At 34.4% G+C, this 18,681-nt stretch overlaps 1 pseudogene across 1 annotated transcript; it reads left to right on the top strand.

Moving 5' to 3' along the window:
- The first annotated feature begins 738 nt into the window (after positions 1-738).
- On the top strand, positions 739-16,859 carry LOC143233280 (frequenin-1-like; annotated as a pseudogene). The gene is made up of 5 exons (XR_013018081.1): positions 739-822; positions 2,456-2,534; positions 3,018-3,106; positions 6,525-6,603; positions 13,662-16,859. The product of XR_013018081.1 is annotated as a frequenin-1-like (transcript).
- Positions 16,860-18,681: the final 1,822 nt, after the last annotated feature.

Below are 18,681 nucleotides of genomic sequence, written 5' to 3'. Positions count from 1 at the left end.
GGATTTCTTTGTTCACATAGATGGGTTTCTTTGTTCAAATGGATGGGGTTCTTTAGTTATATAGATGGAATTCTTTAGTCACATGGATGAGATGTTTTTGGTCTCATCATGGGATTATTTGTTCACATGGATGGATTTCTTTGTTCACATAGATGGGTTTCTTTGTTCAAATGGATGGGGTTCTTTAGTTATATAGATGGAATTCTTTAGTCACATGGATGAGATGTCTTTGGTCTCATTATGGGATTATTTGTTCACATGGATGGATTTCTTTGTTCACATAGATGGGTTTCTTTGTTCAAATGGATGGGGTTCTTTAGTTATATAGATGGAATTCTTTAGTCACATGGATGAGATATTTTTGGTCTCATCATGGGATTATTTGTTCACATGGATGGATTTCTTGGTCACATAATAGGAAGGTACAATGTGCCTATCAACCCTGTGAAGACCCCAACACATGACGAAATAAGAGATTCACTGTTTTCTAGGTTTCTCGTCGTATTATGAGCTTTTTCTTTTGACGAGTTTCCCCTAAGTAGTTGCATGATTGTCTGTACTAATCAGAGCAGAAGTGCACTTTAGGAGGACTGAAGATTGTGCCCAAACGTTCAGATGAAAATGATGGAATTAGAGTAGTGCTCTCACAGTTAACTGGTGGTGAGAACTCGTTCAGTGAATGTTCCCAAGGCACCGAATTGTTATGAAAGTTAGTGACAACCAGCCACGAAATAGATGATGTGTAGAAACTCTACGAATGATTCTTCAGGACGTATGGGGAAAGTAATTGAAAGATCAAGATTTAGCTCGGGCACAGTTGCTGTGGGCAAGGAGACGCACGACTATCACTGATACGGGAACAACATGTCATGCAAGAAGATGTATTGTGCCGTCGTCATAAAGTGCTGAGACGTGATTCTGTGATGCACTAGTGACTCCCAGAGCTGTGAAGCTCTCACACTTTACATCATGCAAGTACTGAAGGTCATCAGGGTATCTTCCACACTTGTGGTAACGTGTTAAAGTGGGTTTTCTGGTTTCATTCATTTCATAACACTGAATGATGTTGCAAACACTATTGTATGGGCTATCCTCTGATTAAAATGGCCATAGCAATGTTCTATTACACAAAAACCATGTTGATAAACCTATCCTAAACCAGGAAACCAAACAGAAGTCGAAAGCTATATCTTAAATGTCTGCAAGACTCCAGATGATTTATTATTGTTATGCTGATGATTTAAGACATAAAGAACGGTACATAACATGTTATGAAAGTTTTTCCATTGGATTTATATTATAGGTTACAGATTTAATGTTAAGTTAAACATTAGGAGAGTCAAGGAAAAATGACAGTTTAATTCTATGCTATCTGATTGGTGTGGTGATACCATCATAGCTAGAGAAAATATCGTTTTACATCTTGGATTCCAATAAAATATAGCTTCATCAAGATTAAACATTCAACCACCCATCAGCATGCTAGTTCATCTTCATAGGCTTCTGTGTTTTGGGGTTGCATGGGTCTTAGGAAATCATAGTCCACTCGTGCGGTTGATAAAGTTTGTAAAACATGTAATGAGAAGAAGGAAAAACATAGACTTCTGTGTTTTGGAGTGCATGGGTCATTTAAAATTATTGTCCACTCATTTGGTTGGCAAAGTTTGGAAAACATGAGGAGAGGGACAACATTGACTTCAGTGCATTGTGAAATACTCTTCTACAGGTAAAAATTGTGCTGCGGAGCAATAGTTTATCGCACTGAACACTGTTAGCTGTGGAAGAAGGAACTGTGAATCCTAGGTACCATCATCCTTGCATCATACCCTAATTCTTTAGTGTTTCGTAATTTTATCAAGTAATTGTCAGTTTATGTCAGTGATGTGTGTAGGTAGTTTCGCCAAAGAGTAAAAACTAAGAACTTTTGTGTTATCCTCTTAATATTTGTGAAATATACATAAGTTACTGGGCCCAGCATGGCCAGATGGTTAAGGCATTCCACTCGCAGTCTGAGGTTCACGGGTTCGAATCCTAGTCACACCAAACATACTCGCCCTTTTAGTCGTGGGAGTGTTATGATGTGACGGTCAATGCCACTATTCGTTGGTAAAAGAGTAGCCCAACAGTATAGAAGAATGTTTAATAAGAAAATGGTGTTCGTTGCCTTCCCTCTAATCTTACACTTCTAAATTATGGACGGCTAGCGCAGATAGCTCTCGAGTAGCTTTGCACAAAATTCAAAAAATAATGAAACAAAAATAATTTACCGATAATGATAAATTACAAATTGTTACTTGCTGATATTAAGTAACAGATTGTTGTCAGCTACTCATGCTACCAAACAGTAGCAGACAAAGTTATCTACTTCTCGATATGTGCGTGTGTATTGTTGTTCGAGTAAACAGTTTCATGTATGATATATAAACTTATTAAAACATTATTTCTTTCTTTTCAGGATGGTACAATCGAATTCGAGGAGTTTATTCGAGCTCTTTCCGTGACATCACGAGGCAACTTGGACGAGAAACTTGTGTGTAAGTAATTAGTAGCTTAAAATGATTTTAGAAGAGAACCACGTGTTAAAAGATTATATATTCTAGCCGATTACTCCTGGCGCTCGTGCATTAGATCCGCGTGTGACGTATTCCTGACGTTATATCCGCACACTGAAAATGTATAAAAGTAAAGTTCCCGTGACGGGAAATGGAGGCGATACAGGAAATCGTGATCCCTTAATGCAACTTTACGTACACACAGGGTAAAAAATTTCGCGAGGTTGGGGGTTGCACTTCGCGAGTATCATACATATAAGCACGAATTCCATTATAGTATAATGATACAATGAAAGTTAATATACTTAACCGATACTGAAAACCAATAGTTACTTCGCAGTGTGTCAGCAGAGAGTTGTATTACGTTTATAGAATGGAATACGATTCAAGGAATACAGAACTTCATATATTAGGTTCGTTATGCATATCCTTACATACTGTTTAAATTGAATGGTTTAATTATAGGGGCGTTCAAGCTATATGACGTGGACAACGACGGATACATTACGCGAGAAGAAATGTACAGTATTGTAGACGCCATCTACCAGATGATGGTAAGTATTGTAAGTATAATTTAGTATTCGGTGCGTTACTTAGACGTGACGTCATATTCCACCATATATTAGTAAGTATCATATACTCCATTAACCACATGATGGTCAGCATCAAAGTAGTCTATTTTGTTTTGTTTCTGGACCTGTGCGCAAAATCACTCGAGGGTTATCTGCACTTGCCGTCTATCATTTAAAAATAATAGACTAAAAGAAATACAGTGACTCAACACCATCTGCTGCAAACGTTTGGGCTACTATAATCCAATAGTTGGATTCATCGTTAGCTTATGATGCTCCCACAGCTGAAAGGACGAGCATGTTCAGTAAAGGGATTCGAATCCGCCATCCGAATATTTGAGTCTTGTGCTTTAACCTCTAAGCCATCCCGGGGTCAGCTGCCAACTTCAAATATCGGAAATGCCACCTATAAGAAGTGGTTAATTAACGTAAGCGCATTATGTCAAATCTCGTTTTCAATCCTAACACTTGTTTGTTATAGCCCTTGCTGTTGTTCTTTGTTTTAAGATAAACTGGATGTTTCTCATGAATGGAATAAAACGCGTTTATTTTAGAAAAAACTGAATAATATTTTCTATGAACATTCTGATATTTTCTTTCTTTGTTTAGAGCTGAGCTCAAAGCTACACAATGGGCTCTGTGTGCTCTACCCTGTTTCTAGCGCAGACATTTCGCTGTGCCACTGGAGGGATGATAACCTGTATTAGGTTCCTTGATTGTTCTAATAAGCGCCCTATTTTAAATTATTTGACTAGATAGAAAACTCCTGTTAGGTTGTTTATTTAATTCTAAAGTGAATTATACCTCATTGGCCTGTTTGGCACTTTTTTTTCTTCATATTTCTGTTTGATAAAGTTAAACTTCATGACTGGATATACAACACCTTCTGGGTCAGGATTCGTCACGTTTCCAGTCTCAATTGTTTTTTGTTTCAGAAGGTTTCGCAATGCTACACAAAGTCTATCTGATCACAGCAGCCCTTAATTTTGAACTGATAAACTAGGGAAAAATCAGTTACTCGGCATCATCCACCACCACCTCTTGACCATACTTCTATCTAATCGAATAGCAAGATTTTTTTTTCCGTTACATTTTTCTAGTACCCATGGTGCATAGGGCGAAGCGTATTTCTGCAACGATGATTCGCCAACCATGAATATTCTGATTCACAGTCTGGGTGCAATCTTACTAGTAATTTAACTTATGTAAATAGGTTACTTTAAGATATTGTTCCGTTCTGTATACTTTTAAAATGTTTTACACGGTTTACTCTAACTTGCTGATAATATGCCTCAATTTATTTATTTTTTGAAATCAGTTTTGTTGACAGATTAAGTAAATACCTTGTGTGTGTGTGTGTTTTCTCTGCTGAGACCACCGACAGGAGTCGAGCCCCTGGTTTTAGCGTTGCAAATCCGTAGACTTACCGCTGTACCACCAGGGTATAATACCTTCTCTTATTAGTTTCTCCGTTGCATATTCACTGTAACATTATGTTCCATCTATCTAGCATGAATTTAGTCTTAAACTCCAGCAATAAACTTGAATACTTATAACGATAAAAATTGAGATTCGATACATGAGGTGAACATAGCATAGATAACTTATTGTGTAGCTTTTAATTAAATACAAACAAATATAGACTTCTGGTATGCAGGTACTGCATTTTCACATGATTTTATAATTTTTACATTTTAATTTAATATATTTTTCATAGGTTTCTGGACCGGCTTGGCCAGATGGTTTGGGCGTTCGATTCGTAATCTGAGGGTCGTGGGCTCGAATCGCTGTCACACCAAATATGCATGCCATTTCATATGTGGGGACATTGATCATAACATTATAATCTCCCTATTTATCGGTAAAGAATTCGCGATGGGAAGTGATGACTAGCTACCTTAGCCATATGCTTGTAAAATACGAACGGTTAGCACAGATAGCCCTTGTGTAGCTTTGCGCTCAAATTCAAAGTAAACAAGGCTCGGCATGGTCAAGTGGGTTAAGGCGTACGACTCTTAATCCGAGGGTCGCGGGTTCGAATCCCCGTTGCATCAAACATGCTCTCCCTTTCAGCCGTGGGGACGTTATAATGTGACGGTCAATCGTACTATTCGTTGGTAAAAGAGTAACCCAAGAATTGGCGATGGGTGGTGATAACCAGCTGTCTTCCCTCTGCTAAATTAGGGACGGCTAGCGCAGATAGCCCTCATGTAGCTTTGCGCAAAATTCGAAACAAAACTAATGATACTTACTACTGAGTGATAACTGTAGATAAAATCAGATAACGTTATTTAAAGACATTCACAAAAGAAATTGTAAAATATGCTCATTTAGCCCTAACTTTACCTATTATATATATATGATATTTTTTAAAAGAACTGGGCGTTGCCTAGTGGTTAGCTTAGGTAGTTGGGCTGTGAAGTGAAGTATCTGGAACTATAGACGTTTTGAACCGAACGTGCCCAGAACATTAAATTATAGACGAGTTATGAAGATAATAACACTCAGTAACATTATTCAGTTCAAATACGCGAACAAAGTACTAGTGGTGGCTGGTTCGAATCCCCGTTGCACCAAACATGCTCGTCCTTTCAGCCGTGGGGGAGTTATAAAGTTACAATCCATCGCATTGTACGTTGGTAAAAGAATAGCCCAAGAGTTGGCGGTGATGACTAACTGCCTTCCTTCTAGTCTTACACTGCTAAATTAAGGACAGCTAGCACAGATAGCCCTCGTGTAGCTTTGCGCAGAATTAAAAGAAACAACTTACGAGTATGATATAATGAGTGAATATAATTGCAGTATTGATTGTACTTTGTTTACAATTTTTTGTGACTTATGTTGCTAGCAATTCTAAAACCAAGAAAGTCATGGACAAACAAGCAGTTAAATACAACAACAGTATAGAAGAATGTTTAATAAGAAAATGGTGTTCGTTGGTAACGTTAGGGCTAACGTATCATTAGATACTTAGTCATCTTTATTTTTAGGGCAAAATATGTGAACTAATTGCTATTATCTTCGAATCTCGTTAATGCGTGAAAGTTATAGATATCTTCAAAACCATGCTTGTTGCATCGGTGTAAGCGCTGTAAAAACAAATTTTTCGTGTTTTTTTTTTTTTCTTTCTCCAGGCTTTATAGTAATATGCATTGCGAAAAAGTAGTTGAATAAGCGTCACCTATCGGTAGGTAATATGAGTAGAATATTTTCTTTTAAAATTCAGTAATTTTTATAATCACCCAAATAATTTATATTTCCAGTACACAGTTCATGAATAAAATATTTAAAAGCGATTATACATAAATTATGTAATGATATAGTATAGGTTGTAATATTAATGTATGCATAATTTCTCATTGCACTTTATACACCAAGATACGTTTGATAATTATTTTAGGGGAGTAAAGCCCAACCAGAAAGTGAAGAAGATAATCCCAAAAAGAAGAGTTGATAAAATTTTCGAACAGCTTGATAAGGTAAGAAAATTAACTCATAATTACATAAGGAAGAATTATTGACAAAGTATTGTATAAATGGAACATTAGAATAAAATGTTAGTAAGTTTTGTACAGGCATTGAGGTAGTATTTGTAAATATACTGGGGTTTTGATATTTCAAATTAAATGTCTATTCTGTTATGACCGTTTGGACTTATATTAATAATTGGTAGAAAATTTACCTGAAAAAATGTGAAAACAAATGCCAAAGTTTAACTTTCACACAATATTTAGATACCTTCTTAATCTAATGCAAGTGAAATTTCTTTCTTTATATTTATTATGCCTGTCGCTACTAAACGAATTGTTAAATTCTAGTTTTAATAGTTTAATTCACAAGGAGTAATTTCATTTTGGGAAGGAATCTAATATTCTTTTTAATTGGTTATATTTCTTCTTACGTTGCACATATGTGCACCGTTTTTTATTTAATTTTTGGCACGTACTGAGAATACCAAATATTGTTGAGTATTTTCAGTAATACTAAAAGTCACTGTTAATATAAAATTAATCCTTCAAACAGGTGTATTTTTATTATTTTTTCCTTAAAACGGTGAAGTAATTTACAATGGTTCTATTTCACAATTTTTTTTTCTGGTAGTTGGAAGGTTTTATTTGTTGATCGATGTGGCTCGGGTTATCCAAATATTGAAGACGTATTATATCTGTATGTAAACATAGTGTGGTTGTGTTTTCCAAGATTGTTATATGTCTAAAATGGTAAAGTTTTAATGATATTTAACTTTTTTCTCACATCATTAACTTTTTTGTTATAATTGATCTCGGACAAGCCTCCAATTTATTATGTTACGTGTTACGATTGCAAATAACTGAAACTGAGCTATGTTTGAATTTAGAAGTTAGTTAAATGTTGATATGCATTAGATTTGTTATATTTGATATGTGCATTTTCATACTTAACTCAAATGTATTTTAACATACAAACAGTGATATAATTTGTAATAATGGTTATTACAAATAGTTATAACAAATAATCATTTATGTACAAAAGTTTTTGGTGCACAAACTGTATTGAGTCTTCTATCTTATCCGGAACTTCCTTGATATCCTATGGAGGATTCACGATGAGCGAATTAATTCTGAGTTAATAGAGGCACAACTCACTCAACGAGGAGTGAGCTAACCCTTAGCTGATCACATGTGAGTTTTCACCGCTGAAGTTAAACGGTTAAATATCATAATTCCCGATATTTTGTTGTTGTTTTTTTTTATTTCTAGAAATAAAACCCTCAAACTCGCTAAATTTTTAATTATTTTTTTTTATAAATAGTGTGGACAAAGATTCCATTAGAGAAGGAGCATCTCTTTGCCCAATAGCAAAAAACGCTTTGAATGCATCTACAGAAAGATGTTTAACATTTATGGTACCGATGCAAAAATGAAAGTCTGGACCCCATGTCTCCTCCTTTTACCACCAACGGTATTTCATGCGATGGCATGGTTATAAATTATTGTTCTGTGATACAGTTTCCATTGCAGGAGATGTTTGCTCAATACACTGAGTTCAACATTGTTTATCTTCTCTTTACACGCTTTAGAAAGTCCTATCGACGATTTCTAAGGGTCGTTTGAGTAATCTAAAGTTACAGAAATTTATGGAAGATATTTGCAAATGGTGTAGCAAATCTCTTTGTATTTTGCAGAAAAAATTAGCGTGTTTATTTCCACATGTAAATGAAAACTTTGGCTGATGATGTCACATCCTGTTGGTATCCATTCCTTACAAGGAGAATATTTATTTGTAGTTCAGTACTGTCAGCATGTTAACTGCTAGTATATGCAGCTTTTTCTTGGCAATTTTTTACAATGCATAAGCATACACAAGTGGGGGAAGCAGAGTCTCAGGGTCTTCAGTAACTATGCCTACGGACTTAGTCATTTTGGTTACTGTAAAACTATTTTTCCTATGTGTATGATACATGTTCGAGTAACGTACCCCTTTCCCTCATAACTGCCAAATTGAACTTCCTATGCACGTTTTTACCACAAAAAATATCTTGGAGAAACTGTTATGGCATTTTTGAAGCTATCTATTACCATTTTTACGATGTAACAGAAATAACTCGGACACTGTTGCTGCTATTTGACACACTGGCTCCAACATGACCCACCAGTGGGTCGTGATAATCTTCCGGTAAGATCCACACGACCAATCGGTGAATCGTGCTCTATTTTCTTTTTAAAGGGCCACTTATTGGCTGGGACACAACGGCTACATATACACTGTTCCTGAAAAATATCGTAAGATGACTAGTGGAACCCTGGAAAGTATCGGTTAAACAATGATATATTCTATGTAGTGCTACGACATACGTCCGTTTGTTACATGCCAGCACGTTACTTCCGTACATGTATGTGCCTTAGGAGAAACTTATAAACATGCATTCTGTGCTACTTTTGTTGACCCGAGTCTGTGTAAATATCTTGTTTCCACTTCCAAATAAAAATCCTGCTTTGTATGCAGTAGAATGTTATGTTGTTTGGTGTTACTTCCACTAGCAAACTGTTGAATTATCTTCACTACAGCCAGTGTACGACTGGTAGACAGACGTGTATTTTATTGATGGAGCCACATTTTTCTTGCTGAACCGATACGGTTCAATACTGAATACATACATTCCTTTGAAACTAAAAATTTCGCACCTCGCCTGCTTTTATAGTAGCAGAATAGGAGAATGCCACGTAAGAAAATGTTTTGTCAATTTTCGTACAAAGCTGCTCTAGGGTTACCTACGCTAACCATCTCTAATTCTGAGGTGATAAATTAGAGGAAAGGCAGCTAGCTAATACTATCCATCATTTTTTTCTTCGAATAGTGGAATTGACCATTATATTATAACGCTCCTAAGGCTGAAATGCAAGTATATTTGGAAATATGGTTCCACTACTCACACATTCGAGTCAAGTGTCCTGGCTGCTAGACCACGTCACCAGGGTTGTCAGATGATTTTCTTGGATTTTACCAAATCATTTTCTAAAATTTACCGAAAATTCTTGGATTTGACCATGGTAAATAAACAAACATAACCAACCTTATTTTATTAAAAACTCTGTGTTTTTTCTTCTTCATTGGCATACAATTTAGTTTGCTTCATGTTCTTGTCCAATTTTTCAAACGGTTGTCATTCTTTACATGTGTTTTCTGAAAGATTTTTGCCATATAATAAAGCATTTAGTATTTCCGTACTTAGAGGAACGATTTTTGTGCCTTTATATTGTTTATCAAAGAGAATGACCTCTCTGCTGCAGCTGAAGAATGAGGCGATGACAGTAGGTTTATCATTAACTTGGAGATAATTGGGAAACGAAATTTATCTCCACATTTTACTTGAAAAATATAATACCAGTATTTCTCTGGTTCTTAATTTTCATTCTCTTGTAAAGTTAACTCTCGACATTCTCTACTGATATCTTCATACTCTTTATTTCCTCAATAATATCAGAAAATTTCATGGCCAATGGGATAATTGAATGTGGCTATCCTTGAGAGACATTTTCTGGATCTAAAGCTTCAAATACATTAACATACCAGATGATACAAACCGTTTGTACATTTCTTTGCTTAATTTGACATAAAAATTCAATGTCTTAAGCTGAAATTCTTCAGGTTCTTTGATTTGGATTTTGGAAAAATATTCTAGAAAGATTCTTTCAGTTCTTGATCCACGACATATTTCACTTAAGGGAAGGTAATTTGAAGGATCATTGATGTTAACCTTCGATATACCTGCATCTTTTAGTAGTTCCCTTTTAATAAAATTACCAAGGATACTTTTCACACTACTGCTGATGGAGGCACGTAGCTTATGAATTGTAAAACTCTCAGCTTGAAACTCTAACTTTATTTTATTTATATATGGGAGAATAAAAGTTAGAAATGCAAAGTACATTTTTTACAATTGGATTATGTAAACCTTCTAGTATTGTAGATACTAAAGTCATTCAACCTCTAAGGAAGTTGGAAGTTCAGAACATGCAATTCAATGCATTTATGTGCAACCTTGTACAAAGAGATATAGCACTTTCTGCTTTAGAAGACTTTTAACACCACTTTTTGACCCCATCATTACACTTATCACTTGCATAGCCTATCAGATTTTTAAATGGGATTCCATGTTTTTAAAAAAAAATTACTATAGAATTGCTAATGGCTTGGGCAGTACAGCAACTGATTTCTGAAAAGAGTTAAAAAACTTGTCAACTGTTTTTTGAATATGGATATCATAAAATCTAAATATCAGAATAAGTTGTTTTTTTGTAGATATATTTGTACTTTCATCAATAACTAATGAAAATTTAATATTATTTAATTATGCTATAAGAATTTCCAAGTATTCCTCACCAATGACATTACGAAAAACAGCTGTTCCTTTTGTTCTGCACATTTAATTTCTATAGCAATTTTAGAATCAGGGCATACACCAGATAGAAAGCCTGGAAGATGATCTAGTATTGAAATGCGGAGATTGTGTTCTGCCACAAACGCACACATTTTCAGTTCAGTGGAAGCCACTCGAGATACGCTATATGAAGAAGTATAAGGCAGTAAGAAATCAGTTACTTTAAGAAGTCTGGACACTTGCTTTAATATTTTTCACTGTCAATACCTTTCTCAAGTATGGTAACACTCCCAGATAAGTCACAACTTCTTATTTCACAAAATGACTTATTTAAGTTTGTCGAACTTCGACTAAAACAACTAAACTTAGGATCATCAAGCTATTTTTGTAGCAACTGACGTTTCTATTCGTAACTAGGCTTACGTAGGCCTACTTTATTGCATGGACTAAATCACTATTCTTATCGCTCCTTTCCTCAGCCATTATGATTTGTTGGTTAGGTTAAAGGTAAAGTAAATAAAATTTTGAAAATTAAGCAAAACACGAATTTAAAATTAAACAATGTATTACACTGTAAACGAATTACACTTACGAGTCACAACTCATGAAATCATAACAATAGTTACAGTATATGAGAACAAGACTAAAAGAGCTACCGGTGGATCATCATTGTCTGAAATTATCTTGCGCCTGCGCAATGAACCCTTATAAAGCATATTCAAACATTTATACAGAAAACTCGCCCTTTCAAAGCATTGTCACAATGCCAAATTTCACGAAAAAGAGGCAATAAATTTGAAAATCTTTTATTAGCCATACAACAGGTAAATTAGCAAAATTTCTCAAATTTCATGGCGGTTTTACCAAATTTGGTAAAAAAAAAGTACCAAAGTCGGCAATCTTGTACGTCACACAATCCTGTATTTTAAATCTTCCAGAAGGGGCCATCTGCGATTCATATTCATCCCACTTTAGCTGAATTGTAGCAAAAAGTCAGAGCTTTTAACGTGTTCATTAAGAAGCCACCGAAAACTAGTTGAATATGAAAATTATTACCCTAGATCAACATTTCTTAATTTTGCCTTTAATATTGTTGTACACTAATTTTAAATGTTATAAGATTGGTTACGAGTATAAGCGGTAGTGCTAACTGTGATAATTTATTTATTCACTTTGCCCCTTAAAAGCTGATTGTTTGTTTATAATTGTGAATATTGACGGTGAATATATTGGTTATTTCTTTAACATAACTTCGGAATTGATAAATTTAGGTGTAGTTACTAAATCTTGCAAGTGGATTAATCTTGGCGTGACCTAAAAGCATGCTATTTTTAACGCTAAAACTCGAAGTGAACAAATTCACAAATTACTTGAGAGATGGTAGTGCCATCTAGTTAATGTTCTATTAACTGATTAAATGAAAAATAACTTTGTAGTTAAATTCAGACACTCACTGGACCGCGTTCATTACATTTTTGCTGCTACATAAAACGAATTATTTTATTATTTTCGTTCTGATAAGTAAGTGTAATACCAATTACGCCAAATAAATAAAATAAACGCATTGTTTAATTAGTGATTAATGAATACTTTATAAATTAAATAAATAACTTGTTTTTAAAAAAGTTATTTGATAAACCGTTATGAAAGTGTTAGTGTAATTTCGCAATAATTTCTACGTGAAAACGGTAACCGAATGTCCTGATGAATAAAAGTAACTCTCCCCCTAGTGTCGAGTAATGGGCGTTTTCCAAGCTTGTAAACGGGTAATCAATCTTTGTTCTAACCATACGATTGGAGTATAGAGCGAAAGTCCAGACATAATCATATGTTAGCACGAACTAAAGGTCGAATGTCTCTGACACAAGCACTTTCAGTGTACTCTATTGTTTTAACTCTTCATTCGTACAGTATTCTTGTGGTTCATGATGCATTTAGTTTTTTTTACTTTTCTCACTACTTTTTCCCAACAGGTTGTTTTCTATGTACTTATTTTAAACAAAGAATGCTTATCGTACATTATAAGATACCCTCAGTCACAGCAAACATCGTAAGATTTGCATCGGATCATATGAAAGAAAGTTTATAATCAATAAGGTCATAGAAAGTGTTTGTAAGAGAGGTGATATCGATTGACTGTATATTGATTTATATATGTGTGTGTCTGTGTGTTTGAGGATTAGATATTCGTAATTAACAAGTGTTTTTATTAAGCTATTCTCAAATCTAAACGTGAGTAACATTAATTCACGACGAATCACTTTAGTTCAAATATTATTTGCCATTTGGGTTAAAGAAACAAACAGAATAAGTAATCCACGTTACATTTAGTTCCAAGTGATATTCAAATTGCTTCGAGTACGTGTACAAATCTGAGAAAGAATTAGGTGAGTGTGTGAATTGCATATGCCTGTGTATGAAAAGCTTAGTGAACACAGAAATAACACAAGAAACATGAACTACTGTATTTCTAAATATATAATTAATGTTTAAAACTTGAATTAGCCCATACAGAAGCCAGACATTTGTTATCGGGACTTCACGATATATTCCATAATCCTTTCAACTATCGGAGCTACTGTTACTTTCATTTTGTTACAGAAACCTAAAATAGGAAGCGTAGACATGGAAATGCATATTAATTGATTTCATATTAGATTATTTTTGTGATTTCAGAACCAGGACAACAAATTGTCGATGGAGGAATTCCGGGAGGGCTCAAAACAAGACCCGAAGATAGTTCAAGCCTTGTCACTGTATGCCTCATGAGTTCTGCCTTTTCATATAATTTCCATCTTCTGCGATTCTTGTTAACGTCTGATAGGATATTCGGTGTCATCAACATTATAATTTTAAGGCCACATTCAATAAATTTAATTTGTTATAATATTAATTCTTTTTACCAACTCAGCAGTGCCCCTATACTTTCTTCTTTTGACCAAAATAGTGAAACATCTATCCTTAAACAAGGCAGAAGAAGCTTACCCTAAGCCTTTTATAACATATTCGGTATTATCAAAATTGCACTCCAAATCAGTATCTGATTTAATAGTAGTTTTACTCTTGAATCAATTCCTTACAGATCCCAAATCGTTTCTAAATTCAGTACTAATTTCTCTCTTGGATCAATCTCCTCTGGGCTCCAAACAGCTTTTTCATTTATCATTTAACACCAATTTCTCTCTTGGACTATTCTCCTCTAGACCCCAAATTGCTTTTTGATTCAGTAAACGTTTTTCTCTCAGTATGAGTTGCTGTCTTGGATTAGACTTATAGATTATATTAACTATTACTTAAAACAGGCATTATCTTGTTTCTGCTAAAGCCGTAATTATGAAGATTATAAATCCTTGCAACAGCAACAACAGTTCATTTGTTAACGGTAGATAAACTGTAACCTACTTCTCTTAATATTATACTTAAATTAGAATCGAAGTCACATTACAGATTTATTGGAAATTGCGTCATATACCATGTTTAACTTTGCCGATTCTTCATCTAATAAGAAACGGGAAATTGAAATGTTGCATGTGATAAATGTTTCAGAATTTCATAAAATATTCTATTGCTTTACTGTGATCATATCACCAATGTATATAACCCAGTATGTCTGCTTCTCTTGTATTTGTGTAAAGCTTACAAACCTAGTGTAACATGCGTTTTCTTTTCTTCAGTATTAGGTAAGTGCAGCCATGTGTTTCTCTGTATTACCTTCTAAACAAGTTGTAACTACATCTTTCTCGAATTTTCTTTAGTTAGATTTTACGTCTTAAAACGTAAGCATCTCATAGTGATCTTTCTCAAAGTTAGCAACGCTCAACTGGTTTTTATTAATAGACTGAGAACTTAACAAAAATAGCTGAATTTTCTGTTCGTTTTAGTGCATGTTCAGAAACAATATACAACGATTACACATTCCTGATAGATAAATGCTAAGATGAAAAAAAAAGCCAAGGATTTTAATTATGCACTATAGGGATTAAAGGTATTACTGTACGAAAGTATTAGAAAAGAGGGTTTAGAGAAAACGAATTGTGGTGGTGATATTTAAATGTGATCTCGAAACAAAATATTTGTAAAAGCACCAGCAGAAAAATTAAAATTTATTTCAGTAGAGTACTAGAGAAAACAATAAATTACATGTTTCTTTGATAAGTATGTAACAAAGTTACAATACATATATTATTTCACTGCACAACAAGAAAGAAAGGATAAGTTTTGTTATATTTCTTGCCTCTTTTCAGTTGTTTATCATAGTTTTTCCTAGAAAATACATATTCAGTAAGAAGTTCCATGGATATTTAAATAAAATCATGTAAATGGTGACATATTAACAGAGATTGCAAACAGGCGGTTGATCCTGATTGGGTGAAGTCTGTTAATTTAGGATTAGCTTCACAACACAGTTCATGATTATACAATATTATCAGTTATTATAATAGCCTTTATTACATGGAGTTAACTTTAGGGTAACGTGAAACGTTTTGTGTTGACTACATCTTAGTTTCATGGAACTCACAAAACATAAAACTTTTTGATACATTTTGTAAAATTAAATCTTTCAGTATGATTAGCATTGGAATATAACTGTGCGATATGTGGAAGGGTAAACTATTAATTGTGTTATAACCAAAGTTGAGTTTAAAAAGTGTCCCAAGCAATAGAAATTCGCCGAATTATTATGATTAGTTTTGCAAAATTATTTTGTCATGCTGTTATTTTTAGCACTTATTTTTGTTTCTTAACTGAGACTGCCCAAACATACTAATAATGATAAAACAGTTCCTGTGTATGTTAGTCAATGAATAACTGAACGTTAAAACCTTTGGCCTCCATTGTATTTTGAATACCATTTTAAACGGAGGCTCGTAACAACAGGGTGCACTGTTAAATAAAATAATCGGTCGTAAGGTGTTGTTCATTTGAGACATTATAAAATATATGTTGGCATTGTTCCTTGCATCTTTAAGTGTTGTGTCACGTGCTGGAGAATGGGTCGTTGAATAATTTATCCTGTTTTAATCACTTGCCCCCTGGTGTAAGAGGCACACCAGAATATCACGCTACTTTCTCGTACTTTTTTTTTTCAGACCTTTTAAAGCATAACCCCAGGTTTCCTACTTTAATATTTTATGATCCGTTAATATTTCGTCATATCACGTTTTGAGATGGTGTTACAAACCTGCAGTGACGTAATTGAAAATATCTGGAACTGAAGGTGAAAACAATCCAATAGCGACTAAGAACAAGAAATCGTAAAAGTGGAGTGTAAATAGGCCCTGCAATATCGAGCCTTGAGGTGTTTTTTCTGCTCATACAGCGAGCGATACATTATTTTATCAATACAAAATCTTCATAGAAATTTAAATGGAAATAATTTATTTCGAAATGTTCTTTATAAATAAATTTAATCGAATTATGTCTTATTTTCAATTACGTATACGTTTAAAAAAATTGGATATATGTGTCACGTGAATATTTTATTACAGACTACGAAAATGTTATCTGAAGGTTATGTTTGGATCCAATAATAGTAATATATTAATGAAATTCTTGAGGTAAACCTGGTGCATGTTTCTCAAACTAATGGCAAGTCTGATACTTTACAACTTTTTCCCATTGAAACATGTTGTGTAACATCTATATACAGTTGCGAAGGGTTATTAATTTCTCAAAGTGCAGTAGATTTTATGGTTGTTAGAACGAATAAAATAAAGAGCCACAAACGCTTCGAAGGTTAAACTAAGACATTTAAAATATTAAGTGACATGTTTGAAAAAACAAAACAACAACTGTTTATTGATTGATGTGTTTAGAGTGAAAGATGGAGTTCATTGTCTGATACGATTAAAATCTCGTGTTTTCTTTCCTGTACGTGTTTCTAGTTTCAAGCGTGAATTTAAACAAGACAAAGAGCATATAATATACAGAATATTTAAATAATATTAACACTTTAATGTATTCACACTTCTTACTTTTAAATTACTTTTCTCTGCTTCATAATACATATTTTTATACTGAGCACAGATAAATGTCAATTTGTTAGATCATATTTTCTTCCAATGCGCGAACTTAAGTTTTGAACTAGCCCGGCATGGCCAAGTGTGTTAAGGCGTTTGACTCCCAATCTGAGAGTCGCGGGTTCAAATCCCGGTCTCACCAAACATGCTTGCCCTTTCAGCCGTGGGGGCATTATAATGTGACGGTCAACGTTTCGACCTTCTTCGGTCATCGTCAGGTTCACAAAGAAAGAGGTAACTGACCGGAAGCTGACCACATGACCGCCCTCTACATTCTAATTATATATAATTATTTAAATTATATATTCAAACATCTATACCGCCCTCTACATTTCGACACAGTTACACAACCCCTTTCAAACAATGTGACGGTCAATTCCACTGTTCGTTGGTAAAAGAGTAGCCCAAGAATTGGCGGTGGGTGGTAATGACTAGCTGCCTTTCCTCTAGTCTTACACTGCTAAATTATGGACGGCTAGCACAGATATAGCCATCGAGTAGTTATGTGCGAAATTAAAAACAAACAAACTTTTGAACTTTATTTTCATTTTACAGCGGTGAAATTGTTTTTTACTAAAAGTAACCTCTTCATCTATGGCTTGTAAAACACTAAAGTTTAATTTCAATATGGAAACACTTCTTGTCTTTCAAAGCACTGTACATGTAAAATACAATAAATTTTCTAGACAAACTATGACAAAATGCAAATGATGTAATTAATTTTAATTCAAAAATTAAATAATTTGAAGTAATATTTAAAATAGAATAATAATTATTGTGGTAGCTTTGTGCTTAACTAAAAACAAATGGAACATTTACTTTTCTATGAACTGGTGTGGCGTTGCAGTTAGCATACTGGGCTGCTTATAACAATACCCAAAGTTCGACCCCACGAAATACTGCCGGATAGGCTTCACACTTTCAGCTGTGATCGTATTATACAACTGACAGTCATAGTCCCTATTCGGTAAAGAGCATGCCTCTTAAGGTACGGGCGTTACTTAGTGATTGTCCTCCTTATAGTCAACCGTTCAAAATTAGGGACTGCTAAGCCTGAATCTTCGGTGTCTCTGAACAAGGTGTTTAGACATTCTGTTGTATGAAATGTAATTCAGTTTGAAAATACCAACTCGAACGAAAAATAAGGAAACAGCAAGTTACTCATACTTAACAAAGAATTGGTTTGGTTTGAATTTTGTGCAAAGCTACACGAGGGCTATCTGCGCTAGCAGTCCCTATTTAGGAGTGCAAGACTAGAGGGAAGGCAGCTAGTCATCACCACCCACCACCAACTCTTGGACGACTCTTTTGCCAACGAATACTGGGATTGACCGTAACATTATAACGCCCCCCTCGGCTGAAAGGGTGAGAATTGATTGATGTGATGGGGATTCGAACCCACGACCCTCAGCTTACGAGACGAACGCCCTAACTACCTGGCCAAGACAGGTCTTTTAAAAAATAAATGGTTGAAAAACATAATCAATACGTATTTCAACGAATGCAGAAAAAATACAATAGCGAAAAATAACGAAAACAGTGAATGAAATTCAGTTCAAAACGGTTTTATTTTCACAACGTTTAACGATATTTAATAATTAACATTGTGAAAATAAAATGAATGTGAAGCGTATTTAATCAATCGTTTGATTGGTTATTCTTGACTTATAGTTTGT

The sequence above is a fragment of the Tachypleus tridentatus genome, chromosome 1, assembly GCF_004210375.1.
Source record: "Tachypleus tridentatus isolate NWPU-2018 chromosome 1, ASM421037v1, whole genome shotgun sequence".
NCBI lineage: Eukaryota > Metazoa > Arthropoda > Merostomata > Xiphosura > Limulidae > Tachypleus > Tachypleus tridentatus.
The sequence above is the reverse complement of the archived record's forward strand: the minus strand, read 5'-3'. Positions and strand labels throughout refer to the sequence as shown.